The following is a 17634-nucleotide window of genomic DNA, read 5'->3' as shown; positions in this document are numbered from 1 at the left end:
GCGGGCCGCCCATTGGCTTAATTTTGGGGCGGCTGGCTCTGTGAGGCCGGCATCCCATAGCGCACGCTTGCAGTCCGCTGTAGGGATGTGCGTCACGCATACCATGTTCACTGTCTTTACTTTGAGGGGGGGGGGTTGCTTCTAACCCCGGTGTTCGGTTGGCGAGTCTCTTCGTCATCGTTGTCACTGGGCGGCCCCTTCACCTTGTGTTCGGCATTAAGCTTGCTGACTTGTTTAAAAACCCAACAACTCCTATTTGTATGACTTGTTGGTTTAATAGGGGTGCCATGAATTTGGCAGTGCTGATACAGTATCTTGTCTAAATTGGATGGTCCGTCTCTGTTTGCCTTGAATGCCTTTTTCCATTGAGCAGGTTTGGAACCACTGAATCTGGCATTGGCCGACGTGTCTTGCGTTCCTTCATTGTTATTGTGATGCTTGTGTTTATTGTGTCGTGGCTTGCCATTGCCATCTCGAACTTCAGAAGTACCCGGATCATCGGTGATGTTGCTTCTAAGAGCGAGCCAACTATCTTCTCCCGCGCAAAAACGGGTCATCATAGTGGTAAGGGCAGCCATGGATCTTGGTTTTTCTTGGCCGAGGTGGCGGGCGAGCCACTCATCTCGGACGCTATGTTTAAAGCCTGCGAGGGCTTCAGCATTCGGACAATCGACAATTTGGTTCTTTTTGATTAAGAACCTAGTCCAGAGCTTCCTGGCAGACTCCCCGGGCTGCTGGATGATGTGACTTAGGTCATCGGCGTCCGAAGGCCGAACATATGTACCTTGGAAGTTATCGCGGAAGGCGTCTTCCAAGTCTTCCCAGCTGCCGATGGAGTTCTCAGGGAGGTTGTTCAGCCAGTGTCGTGCTGGCTCCTTTAGTTTTAGTGGGAGGTATTTGATGGCGTGGAGGTCATCACCGCGGGCCATGTGGATATGGAGGAGGAAATCTTCAACCCGTACCGCAGGGTCTGTTGTTCTATCGTATGATTCGATATTCATGGGTTTAAACCCTTCCGGGAATTCGTGTTCCATTACTTCATCAGTGAAGCAAAGGGGGTGTGTGGCGCCTCTATGTCGGGCCACATCGCGTCGTAGTTCAGATGGAGTTCATCTGCGGTGCTCGGCCCGGGCATGGTTGTGTTTGTCACATACAGCTTGATGGTCGTCGTTGCGCGTCTGGCCACGTCCCTGTGATCTATAGATCGATCTGGTCTGACCTGCTCTATTGTCTAGGTCCTGCTGCACGTCATATGTATGACGCCGAGCTGTTATGTATCTGCCCTTACCGCGAGGTGGTACGGGCTGGTGTTCGTCTTGAGTTGCTGCTTTGTCCTGACCATGTGGTGGTCGGTCAGCCGCATTATGCGCTGGTAGGATAGGCTCCGGCGTCTCATCATCGAATTGGGGTAACAATTTGTGCTTCGGGTAACTTTTGGTTGGGCGCTCGACGCCGTATTCTTCGACTGCTAGGACATTAGTCCATCTATCGTTGAGCAGATCTTGATCAACTTTAAGCTGCTACTACTTCTTTTTCAGGCTCTTTACAGTGGCTATTAGCTGGTGCTTAGAGCGCTCTTGCTTGAGAGGTTCTTCAGGCACGATAAAATCCTCGTTGCTGAGGCTCACCTCGTCCTCGAAGAGCGGAAGGTAGTTACTGTCCTCCGAGTCTTTGTTCATGGCATGTTCATCAGGGCTAACTCGCCCATCCTCCCGTTCATCCTGTTCGGAAGTTGTCTCAACAGGGTCTTCGTTGTCTTCGGCATCGTCCGGCGTATTATTTTCTCCTATCCTGGTATTGCTGTTTTTTCCACGGCGTGGTTTAGAGCGGCGCCACTGACGTCGGTGCTTTGGTTGTATCTCAGGAGGCTTATCCTCGACTGGATCCTTTTCATTGTCGCCATTGTTCTCTTTGGGTGTATCCATCATGTATACATCATACGAGGAGGTGCTTGTCCAGCACCCTATAAGCGGTGGTTTTTGTGCCTACTCCTCTCCGGCATCGTCGTCCATACCGTCGATGTCCTCGGAGCCGCAATCGAGCATGTTGGTTAAGTCTTCGACAGTGGCTATGAAGTGGGTGGTGGGTGGGAAGCGGAATTCTCCGTGATCAGCTTCCAATCCAAACCGGATATAGTTCGGCTGAGAGTCCCCTGATAAGGAGAGGGCTTTTAATGAGTTTAGCACATCGCCTAAAGGTGAGTGCCGGGAGATGTCCGCGGAGCTGAATTCAACGATCGGTGCCTGATCAGGTTCGATGGGCGTGGATGCACACAGTTCAAAACCTATGGCCGGAGACGAATCCGAGGTTCCGATGACACAGGCCTCGCTCGAGGTTGGATTTGTGTGCGGCTCTAATGCTGCTGAGTCTGTGGCTTCCGCGGAGGGGTTGAGCTTCCCGTCCTCGAACGGCGCAGTCTGCTCCGGATCCAGGGCCAGAGCAGTTACAAGCGCTATCTCCTGGGCACGGTCCGATGACAGATTTAGGTCACGTTCATCATGGTGGCAGGGAGCGGCTGCCATGGGCTCGAATCCATCAAAGATCAAGTCTCTGCAGATATCGGCAATGTAATTCAAGCTTCCAAACTTGACCTGATGGCCAGGGGCGTAGCTGTCGATCTGCTCTAGATGGCCAAGTGAGTTGGCCCGCAGTGCGAAGCCGCCGAATACGAAGATATGTCTGGGGAGGAAAACCTCCCCCTAGACTGCATTGTTGTAGATGATTGACAGACCCATCAAACCTTTTGGTGATGACGCAGCAGAACTCTCAATGAAAGCACCAATGTCGGTGTCAAAACCGGCGTATCTCGGGTAGGGGGTCCCGAACTGTGCATCTAAGGTTGATGGTAACACGAGGAAGGGGACACGATGTTTACCCAGGTTTGGGCCTTCTATATGGAGGTAATACCCTACTTCCTGCTTGATTGATCTTGATGAATATGGGTATAACAAGAGATGATCTACCACAAGATCGTGATGGCTAAAACCCTAGAAGTCTAGCCTTTATGATTATGATTGCCTCTACGGACTAAGCCTTCCGGTTTATATAGACACCGGAGGGGACTAGGGTTGTACAAAGTCGGTTACAGAGAAAGGAATCTTCATTTCCGGGCGCCAAGCTTGCCTTCCATGCCAAGGAGAGTCCCATCCGGACATGAGAGAGAGTCTTCTGTCTTGTATCTTCACGGCACAACAGTCCGGCCCATACTACATAGTCCGGTCGTCCGAGGATGCCTTAATCCAGGACTCCCTCAACTTGGAAGCAACATTAGGCGAAGTGCAAGAATTGGAGACAGGTTAATATATATCCTTTCTCCATAATGGAGAGTTAGGGCCTATCTTGTTTTATGTTATTTTACCTAAGAGAAGGTAATAGGTTCTAGCTAATACTCATGATCTTGTGTGATCATGTGCTAAGAACAACTAAGTAGGATTGGTTAGATGACTATAATGATGATGTGGTATTGAGTAGAAGTTGGATGATCGATGATGATGAGTAGGACTTGTTATAATGATACCAATGATGAGTTATTTATTATCATGATCGATGATGCATGATGATAAGTTGTTATATGAGCATGATGAGTTTATATATATATATATATATATATATATATATATATATATATATATATATATCAGTAGGTGAAATGAACATGGAATAGATTCAAGTGGAGGCAGCATGTGGTGTACATCGAATGTACTACTAATCCAAACTAGATCAAGTTTGGATTAGTAGTACTCTCGACATGCACCACATGTTGCCTCCACTTGAATCTACTCCATGTTCATTTCACCCACTGTTATATATAATAACTATTCATGGTCATATAATCATACGATGAAAGTACTATATATAAATCCACAACGAAAATAAGCTGCAACTTAAATAATACAGGAAACGGTAGCATCAGCGCTTTTCTATAGAAACACTACTACTACTTACAACAATCAGCAGCACTTTTCCAGCATGAGCGCTACTGCGAACTAGCTATAGCAGTAGCACTGGCATTCCAGCGCTACTGCTAAGAGTTAGCTGTAGAGCCTTAGTACTAGCGTTGGCTCAACCGCTACTAGTAACTCTAAAACCAGCGCTGCAACTAGGGTTTTCCCAAGTACTGCGTGTTGGGCCTCCAAGCGCAGAGTTTTGTTGGACAGTAGCAATTTTCCCTCAAGTGGATGACCTAAGGTTTATCAATCTGTGGGAGGCGTAGGATGAAGATAGTCTCTCTCAAGCAACCAATACAAGAAATCTCTTGTGTCCCAACACACCCAATACAATGGGAAATTGTATAGGTGCACTAGTTCAGCAAAGAGATGGTGATAAAAGTGTAGTATGGATAGTAGATATGAGTTTTTGTAATGCGAACAATAAAAAACAGCATGGCAGTAAACAGTAAACGGAGCACAAACGGTAGTGCAATGATGGAAAATGAGGCCTAGGGTGCATACTTTCACTAGTGCAATCTCTCAACAATGCTAGCATAGTTGGATCATATGATTATCCCTCAAAGTGCAATAAAGAATCACTCCCGAGTTCCTATTAGCGAAGAACAAAAGATAGAAATTGTTCGTAGGATATGAAACCACCTCAAAGCTATTCTTTCCGATCAATCTACCCTAGAGTTCGTACTAAAATAACAACAAGCTATTCTTTCTGATCGATCTAATCATGAGTTCGTGCTAAAATAACACCATATGATGCATATCAACCAACTCTAATGTCACCTAGATACCCCAATGTCACCGCGAGTACCCATGAGTTAATTATTTGATATGTATCAAACAATTTCAGATTCGTAATACTCAATCCACACAAAGAACTACAAGGAGACCCCAAAGTTTCTATCGGAGAAAAGATAATAAAAATGTGCATCAACCCCTATGCATAGATTACCCCAAAGTCACCGCGGGAATCCACAAATTGAGTGCCATAACATATATCAAGTGAATCAAAATAATACCCCATTGTCACCACGGGTATTCATATGCAAGACATATATCATGTGTTCTCAGATCTGAACATTCAATCTGACAAGACAAGACTTCCAAGGGTAAAGACTCAATTCATCACAACAAGAGTAGAGAGGGGAGAAACATCATATGATCCATCTATTTTAACAAAGCCCATGATACATCAAGATTGTGACATCTCAAGATGACGCGAGAGAGAGATTAAACACATAGCTACTAGTACAAACCCTCAGCCCCTATGGTGGACTACTACCTCTTCATCATGGTGGCCGCTGGGGTGATGAAGATGGCCACCGGAGATGATTCCCCCCCCCCCCCGGAAGGGTGCCGGAATGGAGTCTAGATTGGTTTTCGGTGGCTACAGAGGCCTGCGACGGTGGAACTTCTGATCTAGGGTTATTTCTGATGGTTTCTCTATTTATAGGAATTTTTGGCGTCGGTCTCACGTCCAGATGGGCCTCGAGGTGAGCACGATACACCGGGCGCCCCTGGGGGCCCAGGTGCGCCCTAGTGGGTTGTGCCCTCCTCGTGGCTCTTCTGGCCCACCCATGAAGCTTCGGGGGTCTCTTTTGTTCCAAAAAAATCATCAAAAATTTCAGCTCATTTGGAGAACTTTCATTTCTGCACACAAAAAAACAACACCACGGTAGTTCTGCTGAAAACAGCGTCAGTCCGGGTTAGTTACATGCAAATCATACCGAAACCATATCAATTTTTGTAAACATGGCATGAATACTTCATAAAGTATAGATACCTTGGAGATGTATCATCTTCCCTCTAGGATTAGAGGTGCAGAGGATACATGCATGCCCTAATGACTGCATCCTCTACCGCGGTGAGTAAGAGGATTTGAATGCATGTCTGGTATGCGGTGCATCGCGCTATAATATCAGTCGCTATGACCCTGATGATGTCGAGGGCGAGTGCCCCAGGAAGAAGATTCCTGCCAAGGTGATGTGGTATGCTCCTATAATACACGATTGAAACGTTTGTTCCAAAACAAAGAGCATGTCAAGTTGATGCGATGGCACAGAGAAGACCATAAGAAATATGAGAAGTTGAGAGTACCCGCTGACGGGTCATAGTGGACAAAAATCGAGAGAAAGTATAGGGAGGACTTTGCAGTTTTGCGTCCTAGTTCACCTATGCAAAGAGATTGCCGTTCTGGGTCCTGTATTTCTACACAATATGTTCCCCTTTGAGAGGTTCATGGGAGTCTTAAATACATATGTTCATAACTGTGCTAGGACAGAAGGAAGCATCTCCAAGGTCCATGAAAATGAGGAGGTCATTGAGTTTTGTGTTGACTTTATTCTTGGCCATGAAAATAATATGTATGGATGGGCATTCTCTCACTGAAACACTCTACATAGTTCTACAAAATTCCGCCTTGGTGGCTCTATATATGGAGGAACACAAGAATATTCTAAGCTCCAAATACCCGAAGCAGTCTGAAGATTGGATTACACGTGAACAAACGAGGACTTTCGCCAGTTGGTTGTAGACACGCGCCATGCATGACGCCGCTATTGAAGATGACATGTACTAGATGTTCCAGTTACCATCTTCTAATATAATAACTTTCAAAGGGTACGAGATAAATGGGAATACATTTTACATGATCACCCAAGATAAAAAGAGCACCAACCAAAACAGTGGTGTTCGCTTTGATGCAGCAACCAGTAGGGGAAAGGACACATATTATGGTTACATAGAGGAGATATGAGAACTTGACTATGGAAGTGGTTTGAAGGTCCCTTTCTTTCGGTGCAAATGGGTCAATATGACAAGAGGCGGCATAAAAGAAGACTCATAGTACGGAATGACAACAATGGATCTCAACAATCTTGCGTACGCAGACGAACCATTCGTCCTAGCCAATGATGTGGTGCAGGTTTTCTATGTGAAGGACATGTCTACCAAGCCGAGAAAAAGAAAAGATAAGGAAGCGAATACATCATACGATGAGCCAAAGCGCTACATAGTTCTTTCAGGGAAAGAAATATCGTGGGAGTGGATGGCAAGACAGACATGTCAGAAGATTATGAAAAATTCATTAAATTACTCCCTTGACAGTGAATGTTGACCCGAGCATCCAGTTAAATGATGAAGATTGTCCATGGTTACGGTGCAAAGGGACACGGGCGAAGAAAAAGTTTCACACCCAAAGATTCCACTCTGGGATGTGACCGGCTTTACTGTCATAACTTTCTTCTCTAGTGAGTTTCTGGACTTATATATCTTGAAACTCCAACTTTCAACAAACCGTAGGGAATCTTTGTCATAGTTAGGGTGCTTATGTGTTTTGGCATTTGAAACGTGTACTTGTGTTCCATTCGAAGCCACGTCATCAATTTTCAACCCTTCCTGACTTCATTTGCTATTTTTCTTGCATTTACTGATTTTTTTTGAGCTAAATGACCATGGAATTGAAAAGCACTACAAATGAACTCTAAAAAGGTTGAAAGTTGGAATGGTATCATCATTTCACCCACATAGCATGTGGTAAAAAGTTGAGAGGGTTACGGCAAAAACTGACTGCACTTCTTGTACAAAATGGACAATCTCTTTCGAAGTATCAGGGTTTCAGACGAAAACTCATCTGTTAGAAAGGCATTTATTTTTTTCAATAACCTAAGTATTATAACAAAACACACTAGTATTAAACATAAGGAGAAAGAATGACTGAAAATCTATTTTTAATGTAAAGTTATTCACAAACTAGTGATTCACACAAATTTCAAATTTAAACTATTCAAATTTGAAAACTACTGGCACTAACAGAAAGTTTTTAATTTTTTGTACCTAAAAAAAATATTCACAAAGAAACTCTAAATACAGCAAAAAACAACATAGAAATAAATAAAAGAAAATAAATAAAGCAGAAAAGGAAAAAAAAGAAGAAAAACTAAATAAAAAAGCCCACTGTAGCGACCAGACCTCAGACAGTCTGATCTCTGTGCATCAGTGTCATCCCTGGATCAGTAATGCTGACACGCACAGTACTTGAAGGATTTATAACAGAGTAGCAATCACACACTTATTACATTGAATGTCTCCAAAGAGAGCTTATTACAATAGATATGGCTTAAGGCCATCTAATAACGATAACAGCGGAAGGCTTGGAAGATAAGCGAGTCCATCAACTCCAATGGCATCACTGAGTATAGGACCATGACCTAAAGGCACCTTACTCGTCGTCTGAAAAGTCTGCAACTTGAAACATTGCAGCCCGAAATGGGTCAGCACATGGAATATGCTAGCAATGTAACACATAGAGAGTAATGAAAGAGTAAGCTATACTACATGCATATTTGGCTGGTGGAAAACTCTATGGTTACAGTTTTGCGTAAAGCCAAGTTTTCCCTACTGCAAAGGAATAAATTTTATTTAACTATCATGGTGGTTGTTAAACATTGAGAATGGTTGACAGCATCCTCAATCCCAATTAAAGTAATCATCATTAAAAACCCAACAACATTAATTTAGAGTAACATGATGAGATTCACATGATATCCAAGTACTAGATACTCAAAATGTCCATAACCTAGGACACGGCTAATCATGATTAGTTTATACACTCTGCAGAGGTTTGCGCACTTTTCCCCACAAGACTCGATCGCCTCCGTTGGATTTCTCGCACTACATGGTGTTTGAGAAACGGATGACCGAGACATAGTCTTTCAGAAGCACTAGCACCTTACGATGGATAGACCGGTACACCTACTTTCCCCTACATCTGCTAGTCTACCCTGTAAGAGTTCGCATGACTTAATCAACTACGCGAGAGCCCATAATGGCTTGTGGCTGCACACGTAAGTTTCTAGTATGAATAATCTCATGATCCCTTTGAGCCTGGGTGGCGGTCCAAAAAGAAACAGGCAAGTCCTGGAAACCCAGGTGCCTCAATCCACCCAGATGTGTATTTAAGTTGTCACCTTAGATAAACCATTAAATTAACAAAACTCACATTTGTCATGGATATCACTCACCCAATCCACGTCTACTAGCATAGCATGGCATAATAAGTAAACGTAGAAGTAACTCCCAAGGTTTGATAATAAAATAGGTAATAGGTACTACCTCAACTACTTCCCATCCCACAGTTTAATTAGATCCTAATCATGCAATGTTTGAGGATTGATCTAATGCAATAAAACTGGGCAGTAAAGAGGTATGATCAAAGTGTTACTTGCCTTGCTGATGATCCACGAAACCTAGAGATTCGAAGTAACAGGCGGCGCACACCAGGTATTCTATCGCAGCCAAACAAACAAGCATACAATAAGTACAAATCTAATTCATAGGTAAAACTCAAATAAGAGATCTAACCAGAAAGTCCAACTTAAGAACTCCGGTTTGCAAAAAGAATCAAATTGAACGAAGATACGAAAGTCAAACGGCGAAGAAAAACAACTTCGTTCTACTAATCTGGATCTAAGTCAATTTTTATAGTAGCAAAAACATGTTCAAGTTGATTAAACGGATAGAGAGTTTCAAGACGAAACTCCAGGCGCTTGAATCGCCTGATTCCGATAAAGGAGCGAGAAGTTATACTAAAACTAAAATCGGATCAGAAATCACGATCAAAAAATAACCGCGGAAAATCCGAGAAAAAGAAAAACGATGAACGGGGTAACGAACGAACGTTCGTTTTCCAGATCTAAAGGATGAACACGTTCCTTAAAACGAACGAACGAGCGAACGCTCGCTAATTAAACTAAACCGAATAAAACCGATCTAAATAACAAAACCGAAACTAAAAAAACGAAAAATAAACCGACGGAAAACCGATCGGTTTTCTAAAAAAAACTGCACGGAAAACGAGGCGGCGGCGAACCTCGGGCGGCGGGTCGCGGCGGCGGTGGCGGCGGCGGCGGCGGCGGCGGCGGCTGGCGGCGGCGGCGGGCTAGGGTTAGGGTTAGGCGCGGGTGGGCTGGCGGTGGGGCTGTTGAGCTGGGGCGGCTCGGGGCGTGGCTATTTAAAGGCTGCCCCCGGGGCGGTGTCCCGCTCGGGTACGGCCCGAAGTCGGTTTGTTTTTTTAAAAAAAATTACGCTCAGAAAAGAAATAAAAAGAAATACTAAAAAGACTCCAAAAATCCCGAAATAAATTTTCCCGGACTTCTAAAATCAAGCCCGACAGGGTGAACATTTATTTGGGGCCTAAATGCAATTTTGGAAAATGCATATTTTTCCTAAATTCAAATAAAATAGTGAAAAACTCCGAAATAAAATCTTATTTGATTTTATTATTAAATTCTCAATATTTCATTATTTTGACACTACTAGGGAAAAGGCTAGCAGCAGCGCGGGTTTTAGATGTATCAGTAGCACGGGTATAGGCGCTACTAATAAGGCGCTACAGCTATTGCTTAGCAGCAGCGCGTGCCAGCCCGCGCTACTGCTAGGACAAATAGCTGCAGCGTTTGTTTGCTACCACGCTGTTGCTAAGGTAACTACTTGCAGCGTGTTTTCTGTCCATCGCTACTAGTACTTTTTTTAGTGTATTTATGCGCCGTCATACAAATATTGGTACAATACTAGTTATGAGGTTTACATCATTATGTCCATAACAGTGTGTCAAATGAAGGTGGATTAGGTTCAAGTGGAGGCAATATGTGGTGCATGTCAAAAGTATACTACTAATCCAAACTTGATCTAGTTTGGACTAGTAGTACTTCCGATGTGCACCACATGTTGCCTCCACTTGAATCTAATCCGCCAGCACAAGCTATTTAATCATCCTCATAGCCATTACCACCAACAGTATTTATTTAATCACCACTAACACTAGCTAATAATAATCATCATAGTCATTGCCACCAACGGTAGCTATTTTATCATCATAGTAATATAGTGTAGCACATCATCATCCTCAAACTCATTTCTAGCTAGCTAATCACTCCTGCTGCTCTCTCTTAGGTAAAATAACATAAAACATGTATAGCTCTCCTCCTTGATCAAGCTGGAGCATGCAGATGAACCTGTCTCCTAATCGTGGGTAGCACATTTGTTTGCTGCCCCCTAGTACATCTCTGCGCTTCCCCATCACATATTTGGTCCAGTCTTGCACTATTAAGCATCCGTCGCTAATCTTGAATGCACTAAAGTAATCTATAGGATATCTTGGCCGTAAGCTGATAATACTCATGGTACCTTTAGTCTCGATCCCATAAGGCACAACATTCATCGGGAGTCCCTGTTGAAGAACATCGTATGTTAACATACTTAGCAATGAAGTTTAGTTTCAAAAATAATGTATGGAAAAGATGCACTGATGTCAAATAGTAAAAATCTTACAATCCTTCCTGAATAGATGTGACCGTAGTTCATTACGAACACTATTGGTCGCACATTTTTAGTACTAACATTTCTAAATGCAGGAAGAAAATTTGTCTTGACAGTATCAAGATCCTCAAGCCATAAAACATACTGACTGAGCTCCTCGCAGTTGAATTCAGCCCCAGGACGGTATACGGTCCTGTCTACCAAGCGCTGGACATGTTTGCTTGCACCGAAATAAGCTGACAATAAAAATTAGTTGTCAACTATTTTTGAATAAACAATATCAAAGACATAAATATGGTTGACAAACTTACATAATGGTATAACTGGAGGCGTCTGCACATCGACCCAGATGTCGGTATTACCTTCAATATCATCTTCCGGACGAATATCAAAGGTGATAACCATATCAGGCTCAAATGCATAAGTCTTGCATAGTGCTTGCCATGTTTTGCATCCATAATAGGTGTAGTCGTCTGAATTGTATAATTTTGCATGGAAAATATAACCATGCTCGGTCTTCAAGTAAACTTTCTTTACCTCCATAGTACGACTGCAACCTATCTTATCCAATACAAAAACTCTTGCATGGCAGGGGATACACTAGTAGAATAGTAAAAAAAAATAAGTTGAAGCAAATGAAGCAGATGTCATGCTTAATTACGAAAAAAGACTTGTCATTCTGACTTACTGTATCCACTTCGAAGTTCTCGTCCAGCTTGATGCTGAAGCGCCTATCATCATCTAGGAAGATTCCGTCGCACAGGCCGCGCTCGTCTTCACAGTCTTTGCAAAAACTGAAATCCTTTTCGTCGTCAGACATTTCCTATGTTCATAGTTGAAACATTAATTGAAAATCGATCGAAGACAACTACCACGATACTCAACACATAAATCCGGGGCACTCGATATTTCCTACATATTCTGGCACAAGTCATGCCAAAATTCACGGAAAAATCCGGCATGACCTTTGCTAAAATAGGACATATCGAGCGCCTAAAATTTGCCGGAACGGAAATTAATCAACACTCCGGCAAAACATAGGCCACTCGGAGGTGTAACCTGCAAACATGACGGGCCACTTGGATATTGAGCAATACAAGATATACATTTCAAAATATCTTATAGGACTCAAATTAGCATGCATTCAATAAGCAAAAGTAAATCATCTCATACGTCCGTACATCGTCGAATATTATCACTAATACATCACGAATAGTGTCATACATATAACGTCACTAATAGAACTAAAACCCTAGCACACGACGGGTATCGGCGCGGGCGGTGGACACCCACAGAGAAGGAACCATCACGGGATCATAGCTCCAGTGAGATCCCCGGAGAACCTGCCAGGTATTGGAGAACGGCCTGTGCTCCAACGCAAACAAGTAGCGACGGACGTGCGCGTCCTCCTCACTGACACGGTGACGCACCACCTCCGCGGAGTCCTCGAGCCTCTCGATCGTCACTGGCCCACGCGACAGCCACCAAAGAAGGTTCGGGTCAATGACAGGCTGGCTCCTCACCAACCTGCGACCCCCGGTAGGTAGCGCCTCCCAGTACCACCCCGGCGGAGCCCAGTCCCGGACATGGCCGATCTGGTCAAGCAGGTGTCGTCCTCCGCCGACTCAACGACGAGGATACGGGATAGGCATCGTCCACGCCGAGGCGGGAAAAATGCTTTAACTAAAAAATAGAAACAAGTTCTTACTAACTAGTTCTATTAATTCAACTAGTTCTTACTAAAAAAACTTACTATAAATAAAAATATTCTAGTACCTAATTAGTACCTAGTTCTTAATATGCAACTAAAATAAACTTACTATAAATAAAAATAAACTTAATATGCAACTAAAATATAAAGAAACCCTAGGCAGAGGTAGGGGAGAGGGAGGAGCGGGCGTGCTTACCTCGGGTGCCTGCGACGAGGGAGGGGCAGGGCGGCGTCGAGGTCGGGTTCGGGGCTCGGGCGCGTGGTGGATGGTGGCCGGCGTCGAGGTCGGGGTCGGGGCAGCGTTGAGGTCGGGGGCGGGGGCAGCGTTGAATCTGGGGTCGGGGCGGCGTCCGGGGCGGCGTTGAGGTCGGCGGCGGGGGCGGCGTTGAGGTCGGGGGTCGGGGCGGCATAGAGCGTGCGGAGAGCGCGCGGCGGCCGACGGGCGAAGGCGGCGGCGAGAGTGCAGAGTTGGATTTGGGGGAAAGTGGCGTGGGGAAGGACGAACCCGGCCCGTGGTTAAGTCAGAAGTAGCAGTAGCGCGTTCCGAGAAATCGCTGCTGCTACCTTAGCTACAGCGCGTTCTCTGATACACGCTACTGCTACTCCTTTCTCTTTTTTCCCTTTTTCATTTAGTTTTCTTCACATTTTATTTGCTTCCTTTCACCTTTTTCTATTTCCTTCATTTTCAATTACCTTTTCATTTTCTTTCCATTTAATTTTATAACCTTTAGCAGCAACGAGTTTATATTAAAACGCGCTGCTACAAACAGCGTAGCGGTAGCGCGGTTCGTCATAGATCGCTACTACTATGTGTAGCTTATCAGCTAAGCCGCAGGAATTTTAGTAGTAACGTGTGTAAAGCAAGATGCGCTACTGCTAGATCTTTATCTGCAGCGCGGTTACCTCAGGCGCGCTACTGCTACTTAGCACCAGCGTTCTTTTTTGACCCACGCTACTGCTAAAGTTCTGTGTATAGGGTTTTCCCTAGTAGTGTGGGAAAGTCATTTTATTCCCTCTCTCATATTTTTGTAATAGAAATAATTGATGATAAAATAAATAAAATCAAATGATCCTAGTCCCAAAATTTGAGTAACTCAAATATAAAAATAACGAAATCCCCAACTCTCTCCGTGGGTCCTTGAGTTGCGTAGAATTTCTAGGATCAAAACCAAAAACAAATAAAATATGATATGCATTGATGATCTAATGTATAACATTCCAAATTGAAAATTTGGGATGTTACACCCACCTACTGGGCCATAGCGGCCTGCATACAACCAGAAACCCAACCTGTAGTTGGGTCAGGATGGAGGCCTGCAAGGCCCAGTGGGCTCACAAGGCATCACACAGATTTAGGCCCAAGAAGCCTTCTTTGGAGAGGAGCTCGAAGGAGCAGCCGCGACTGGGTTTATAAACCAGTGCGACTGCCCTTCGACTAGCGAGGTGGGACTAAACTTCTACGCGCCCGACGCCGTGCCAAGACAGGCCTTTAGTCCCGGTTGGTGGCTCCAACCGCGACTAAAGGGGGGCCTTTAGTCCCGGTTGGAGCCACCAACCGGGACTAAAGGGGTGAGCTTCCCGCCGCTTAGCCTGGCCAAAACAGGCCTTTAGTCCCGGTTGGTGGCTCCAACCGGGACTAAAGGTCCCAACTATATAACAAAACACTTCAAAAATTTCATCTCCCTCTTCTTCATTCGTCCTTTGCTTCGATCGACATCGTCGCCGCTCCTGTCGCCGCCCCCGTCATGCACCCCCGTCGACGTCCCCGTCGCCATCCCCGTCGCCGCCCCGCTCTGTCACCGCGTCGCCGCCCCCGTCACGTCGTCCCCGCGTCGCCACCTCCCATCACTACTAGGGAAAATCCTAGTAGTAGCGCGGGTTTAAAGCCCACTAGTAGCGCGTGCTGCCGCGCTACTAATAAGGCGCTACAGCTATCACTTAGCAGTAGCGCGTGTGACACGCGCTACTGCTAAGACACATAGCGGCAGCGCTTCTTCTCCCCCGCGTTGTTAATCTATCTAGTTGCAGCGTGTTTACTATCCATCGCTACTAATATTCTTTTTATTTATTTTTTATGTTTTGTGTATTTATCCGCCATTATACAAATTTTGGTACAATACCAATTATGAGGTTTATATCATTATGTCCATAACAGTGTGTCAAATGAAGGTGGGTTAGGTTCAAGTGGAGGCAATATGTGGTGCATGTCAAAAGTATACTACTAATCCAAACTTGATCTAGTTTGGACTAGTAGTACTTTCGATGTGCACCACATGTTGCCTACACTTGAATCTTATCCGCCAGCACAAGCTATTTAATCATCATCATAGTCATTAGCACCAACACTATCTAATAATAATCATCATAGTCATTACCACCAACGCTAGCTATTTAATCATCATAGTCATAATGTAGCACATCATCATCTTCAAACTCATTTCTAGCTAGCTAATCACTCTTTCTGCTCTCTCTCTCTCTCTCTCTCAGGTAAAATAACATAAAACATGTGTAGCTCTTCTCCTTAATCAAGTTGGATCATGAAGATGAACATGTCTCCTAATCGTGGGCTGCGCTTCTGATTGCCGCCCCCTAGTACTTGTCTGCGCTCCTCCATCAAAGGTTTGGTCCGGTCTTTCACTATTAAGAATCCATCGCTAATCCTGAATGCACTAAATTGATTTGTAGGATATCTTGGCCGTAAGCTAACAATACTCATGTTACCTTTAGTCTCGATCCCATGAGGCACAACATTCATCGAGAGTCCCTGTTGAAGAACATTGTATGGTAACATACTTAGCAATGAAGTTTAGCTTAAAAAATAATGTATGGAAAAGATGCACTGAGGATAAATAGTAAAAATCTTACCATCTTTCCTAAATAGATGTGACCGTTGTTCATTACGAACACTATTGATCGCACATTTTCAGTACTAACATTTCTAAGTGCAGGAAGAAAATTTGTCTTGACAGTATCAAGATCCGCAAGCCATTAAACATAATGACTTAGCTCCTCGCAGTTTAGTTCAGCCCCGGGGCAATAGTAGGTCCTGTCTACCAAGCGCTGGACATGTTTGCTTGAACGGAAATAAGCTGACAATAGAAATTAGTTGTCAACTATTTTGAATAAACAATATCAAAGACATAAATATGGTTGAGAAACTCACATAATGGTATAACTGGACGCGTCTGCACATCGACCCTGATGTCGGTATTACCTTCAATATCATATTTCGGACGAATATCGAAGGTGATAACCATATCAGGCTCAAATGCATAAGTCTTGCATAGTGTTCGCCATGTTTTGCATCCAAAATAGGTGTAGTCATCTCTGTTGTAAAATTTTGCGTGAAAAATATAACCATGCTCGGTCTTCAAGTAAACTTTCTTTACGTCCGTAGTATGACTGAAACCTATCTTATCCAATACAAAAACTCTTGCATGGCAGGGAATACGCTAGTAGAATAGTAAAAAAATAAATTATAAGTTGAAGCAAATGAAGAAGATGTCATGCTTAATTACGAAAAAAGACTTGTCGTTGTGACTTACTATATCCACTTTGAAGTTCCCGTCCAGCTTGATGCTGAAGCGCCTATCATCATCTAGGAAGATTCCGTCACACAGGCCGCGCTCATCTTCGCAGTATTTGCAAATACCAAAATCCTTTTCATCGTCAAACATTTCCTATGTTCATAGTTGAAACATTAATTGAAAATCGATCGAAGACAACTACCAGGATACTCAACACACAAATCTGGGGCACTCGATATTTCCTACATATTCTGGCACAAGTCATGCCAAAATTCATGGAAAATCTGGCATGACCTTTGCTAAAATAGGACATATCGAGCGCCTAAAATTTGCCGGAACAGAAATGAATCAACACTCCGGCAAAACATAGGCCACTCGGAGGTGTAACCTACAAACATGACCGGCCACTTGGGCAAGCACATATCCTATTTGAGCAACACAAGATATACATTTCAAAATATCATATAGGACTCAAATTAGCATGCATTCAATAAGCAAAAGTAAATAATCTCATGCGTCTGTACATCATCAAATATTATCACTAATACATCCTGAATAGTATCATACATATAACATCACTAATACAACTAAAACCCTAGCACACGACGGGTATCGGCGCGGGCGGTGGACACCCACAGAGAAGGAACCATCACAGGATCATAGCTCCAGTGAGATCCCTGGAGAACCTGCCAGGTATTGGAGAATCTGTGCTCCAACGCAAACAAGTAGCGACGGATGTGCGCGTCCTCTGCATTGACACGATGACGCACCACCTCTGCGTGGTCCTCGAGCCTCTGGACTGTCACTGGCCCACGCGACCGCCACCAAAGAAGGTTCGGGTCAACGACAGGCTGGCTCCTCACCAACCTGCGCCCCTCGATAGGTAGCGCCTCCTAGTACCACCCCGGCGGAGCCCAGTCCCGGACATGGCCCATCTGGTGATGCAGGTGTCCTCCGCCGACTCGACGACGAGGATGCGGGATAGGTATCGTCCACGTCGATGCGGGAAAAAATGCTTTAACTAAAAAAATAACAATAATATCTTACTAACTAGTTCTATTAATTCAACTAGTTCTTACTAAAAATGAACTTACTATAAATAAAAATAAACTAGTACCTAATTAGTACCTAGTTC

This window comes from Triticum aestivum, chromosome 7B, assembly GCF_018294505.1.
Source record: "Triticum aestivum cultivar Chinese Spring chromosome 7B, IWGSC CS RefSeq v2.1, whole genome shotgun sequence".
Taxonomy (NCBI): domain Eukaryota; kingdom Viridiplantae; phylum Streptophyta; class Magnoliopsida; order Poales; family Poaceae; genus Triticum; species Triticum aestivum.
This window is presented reverse-complemented; position numbering follows the sequence as displayed.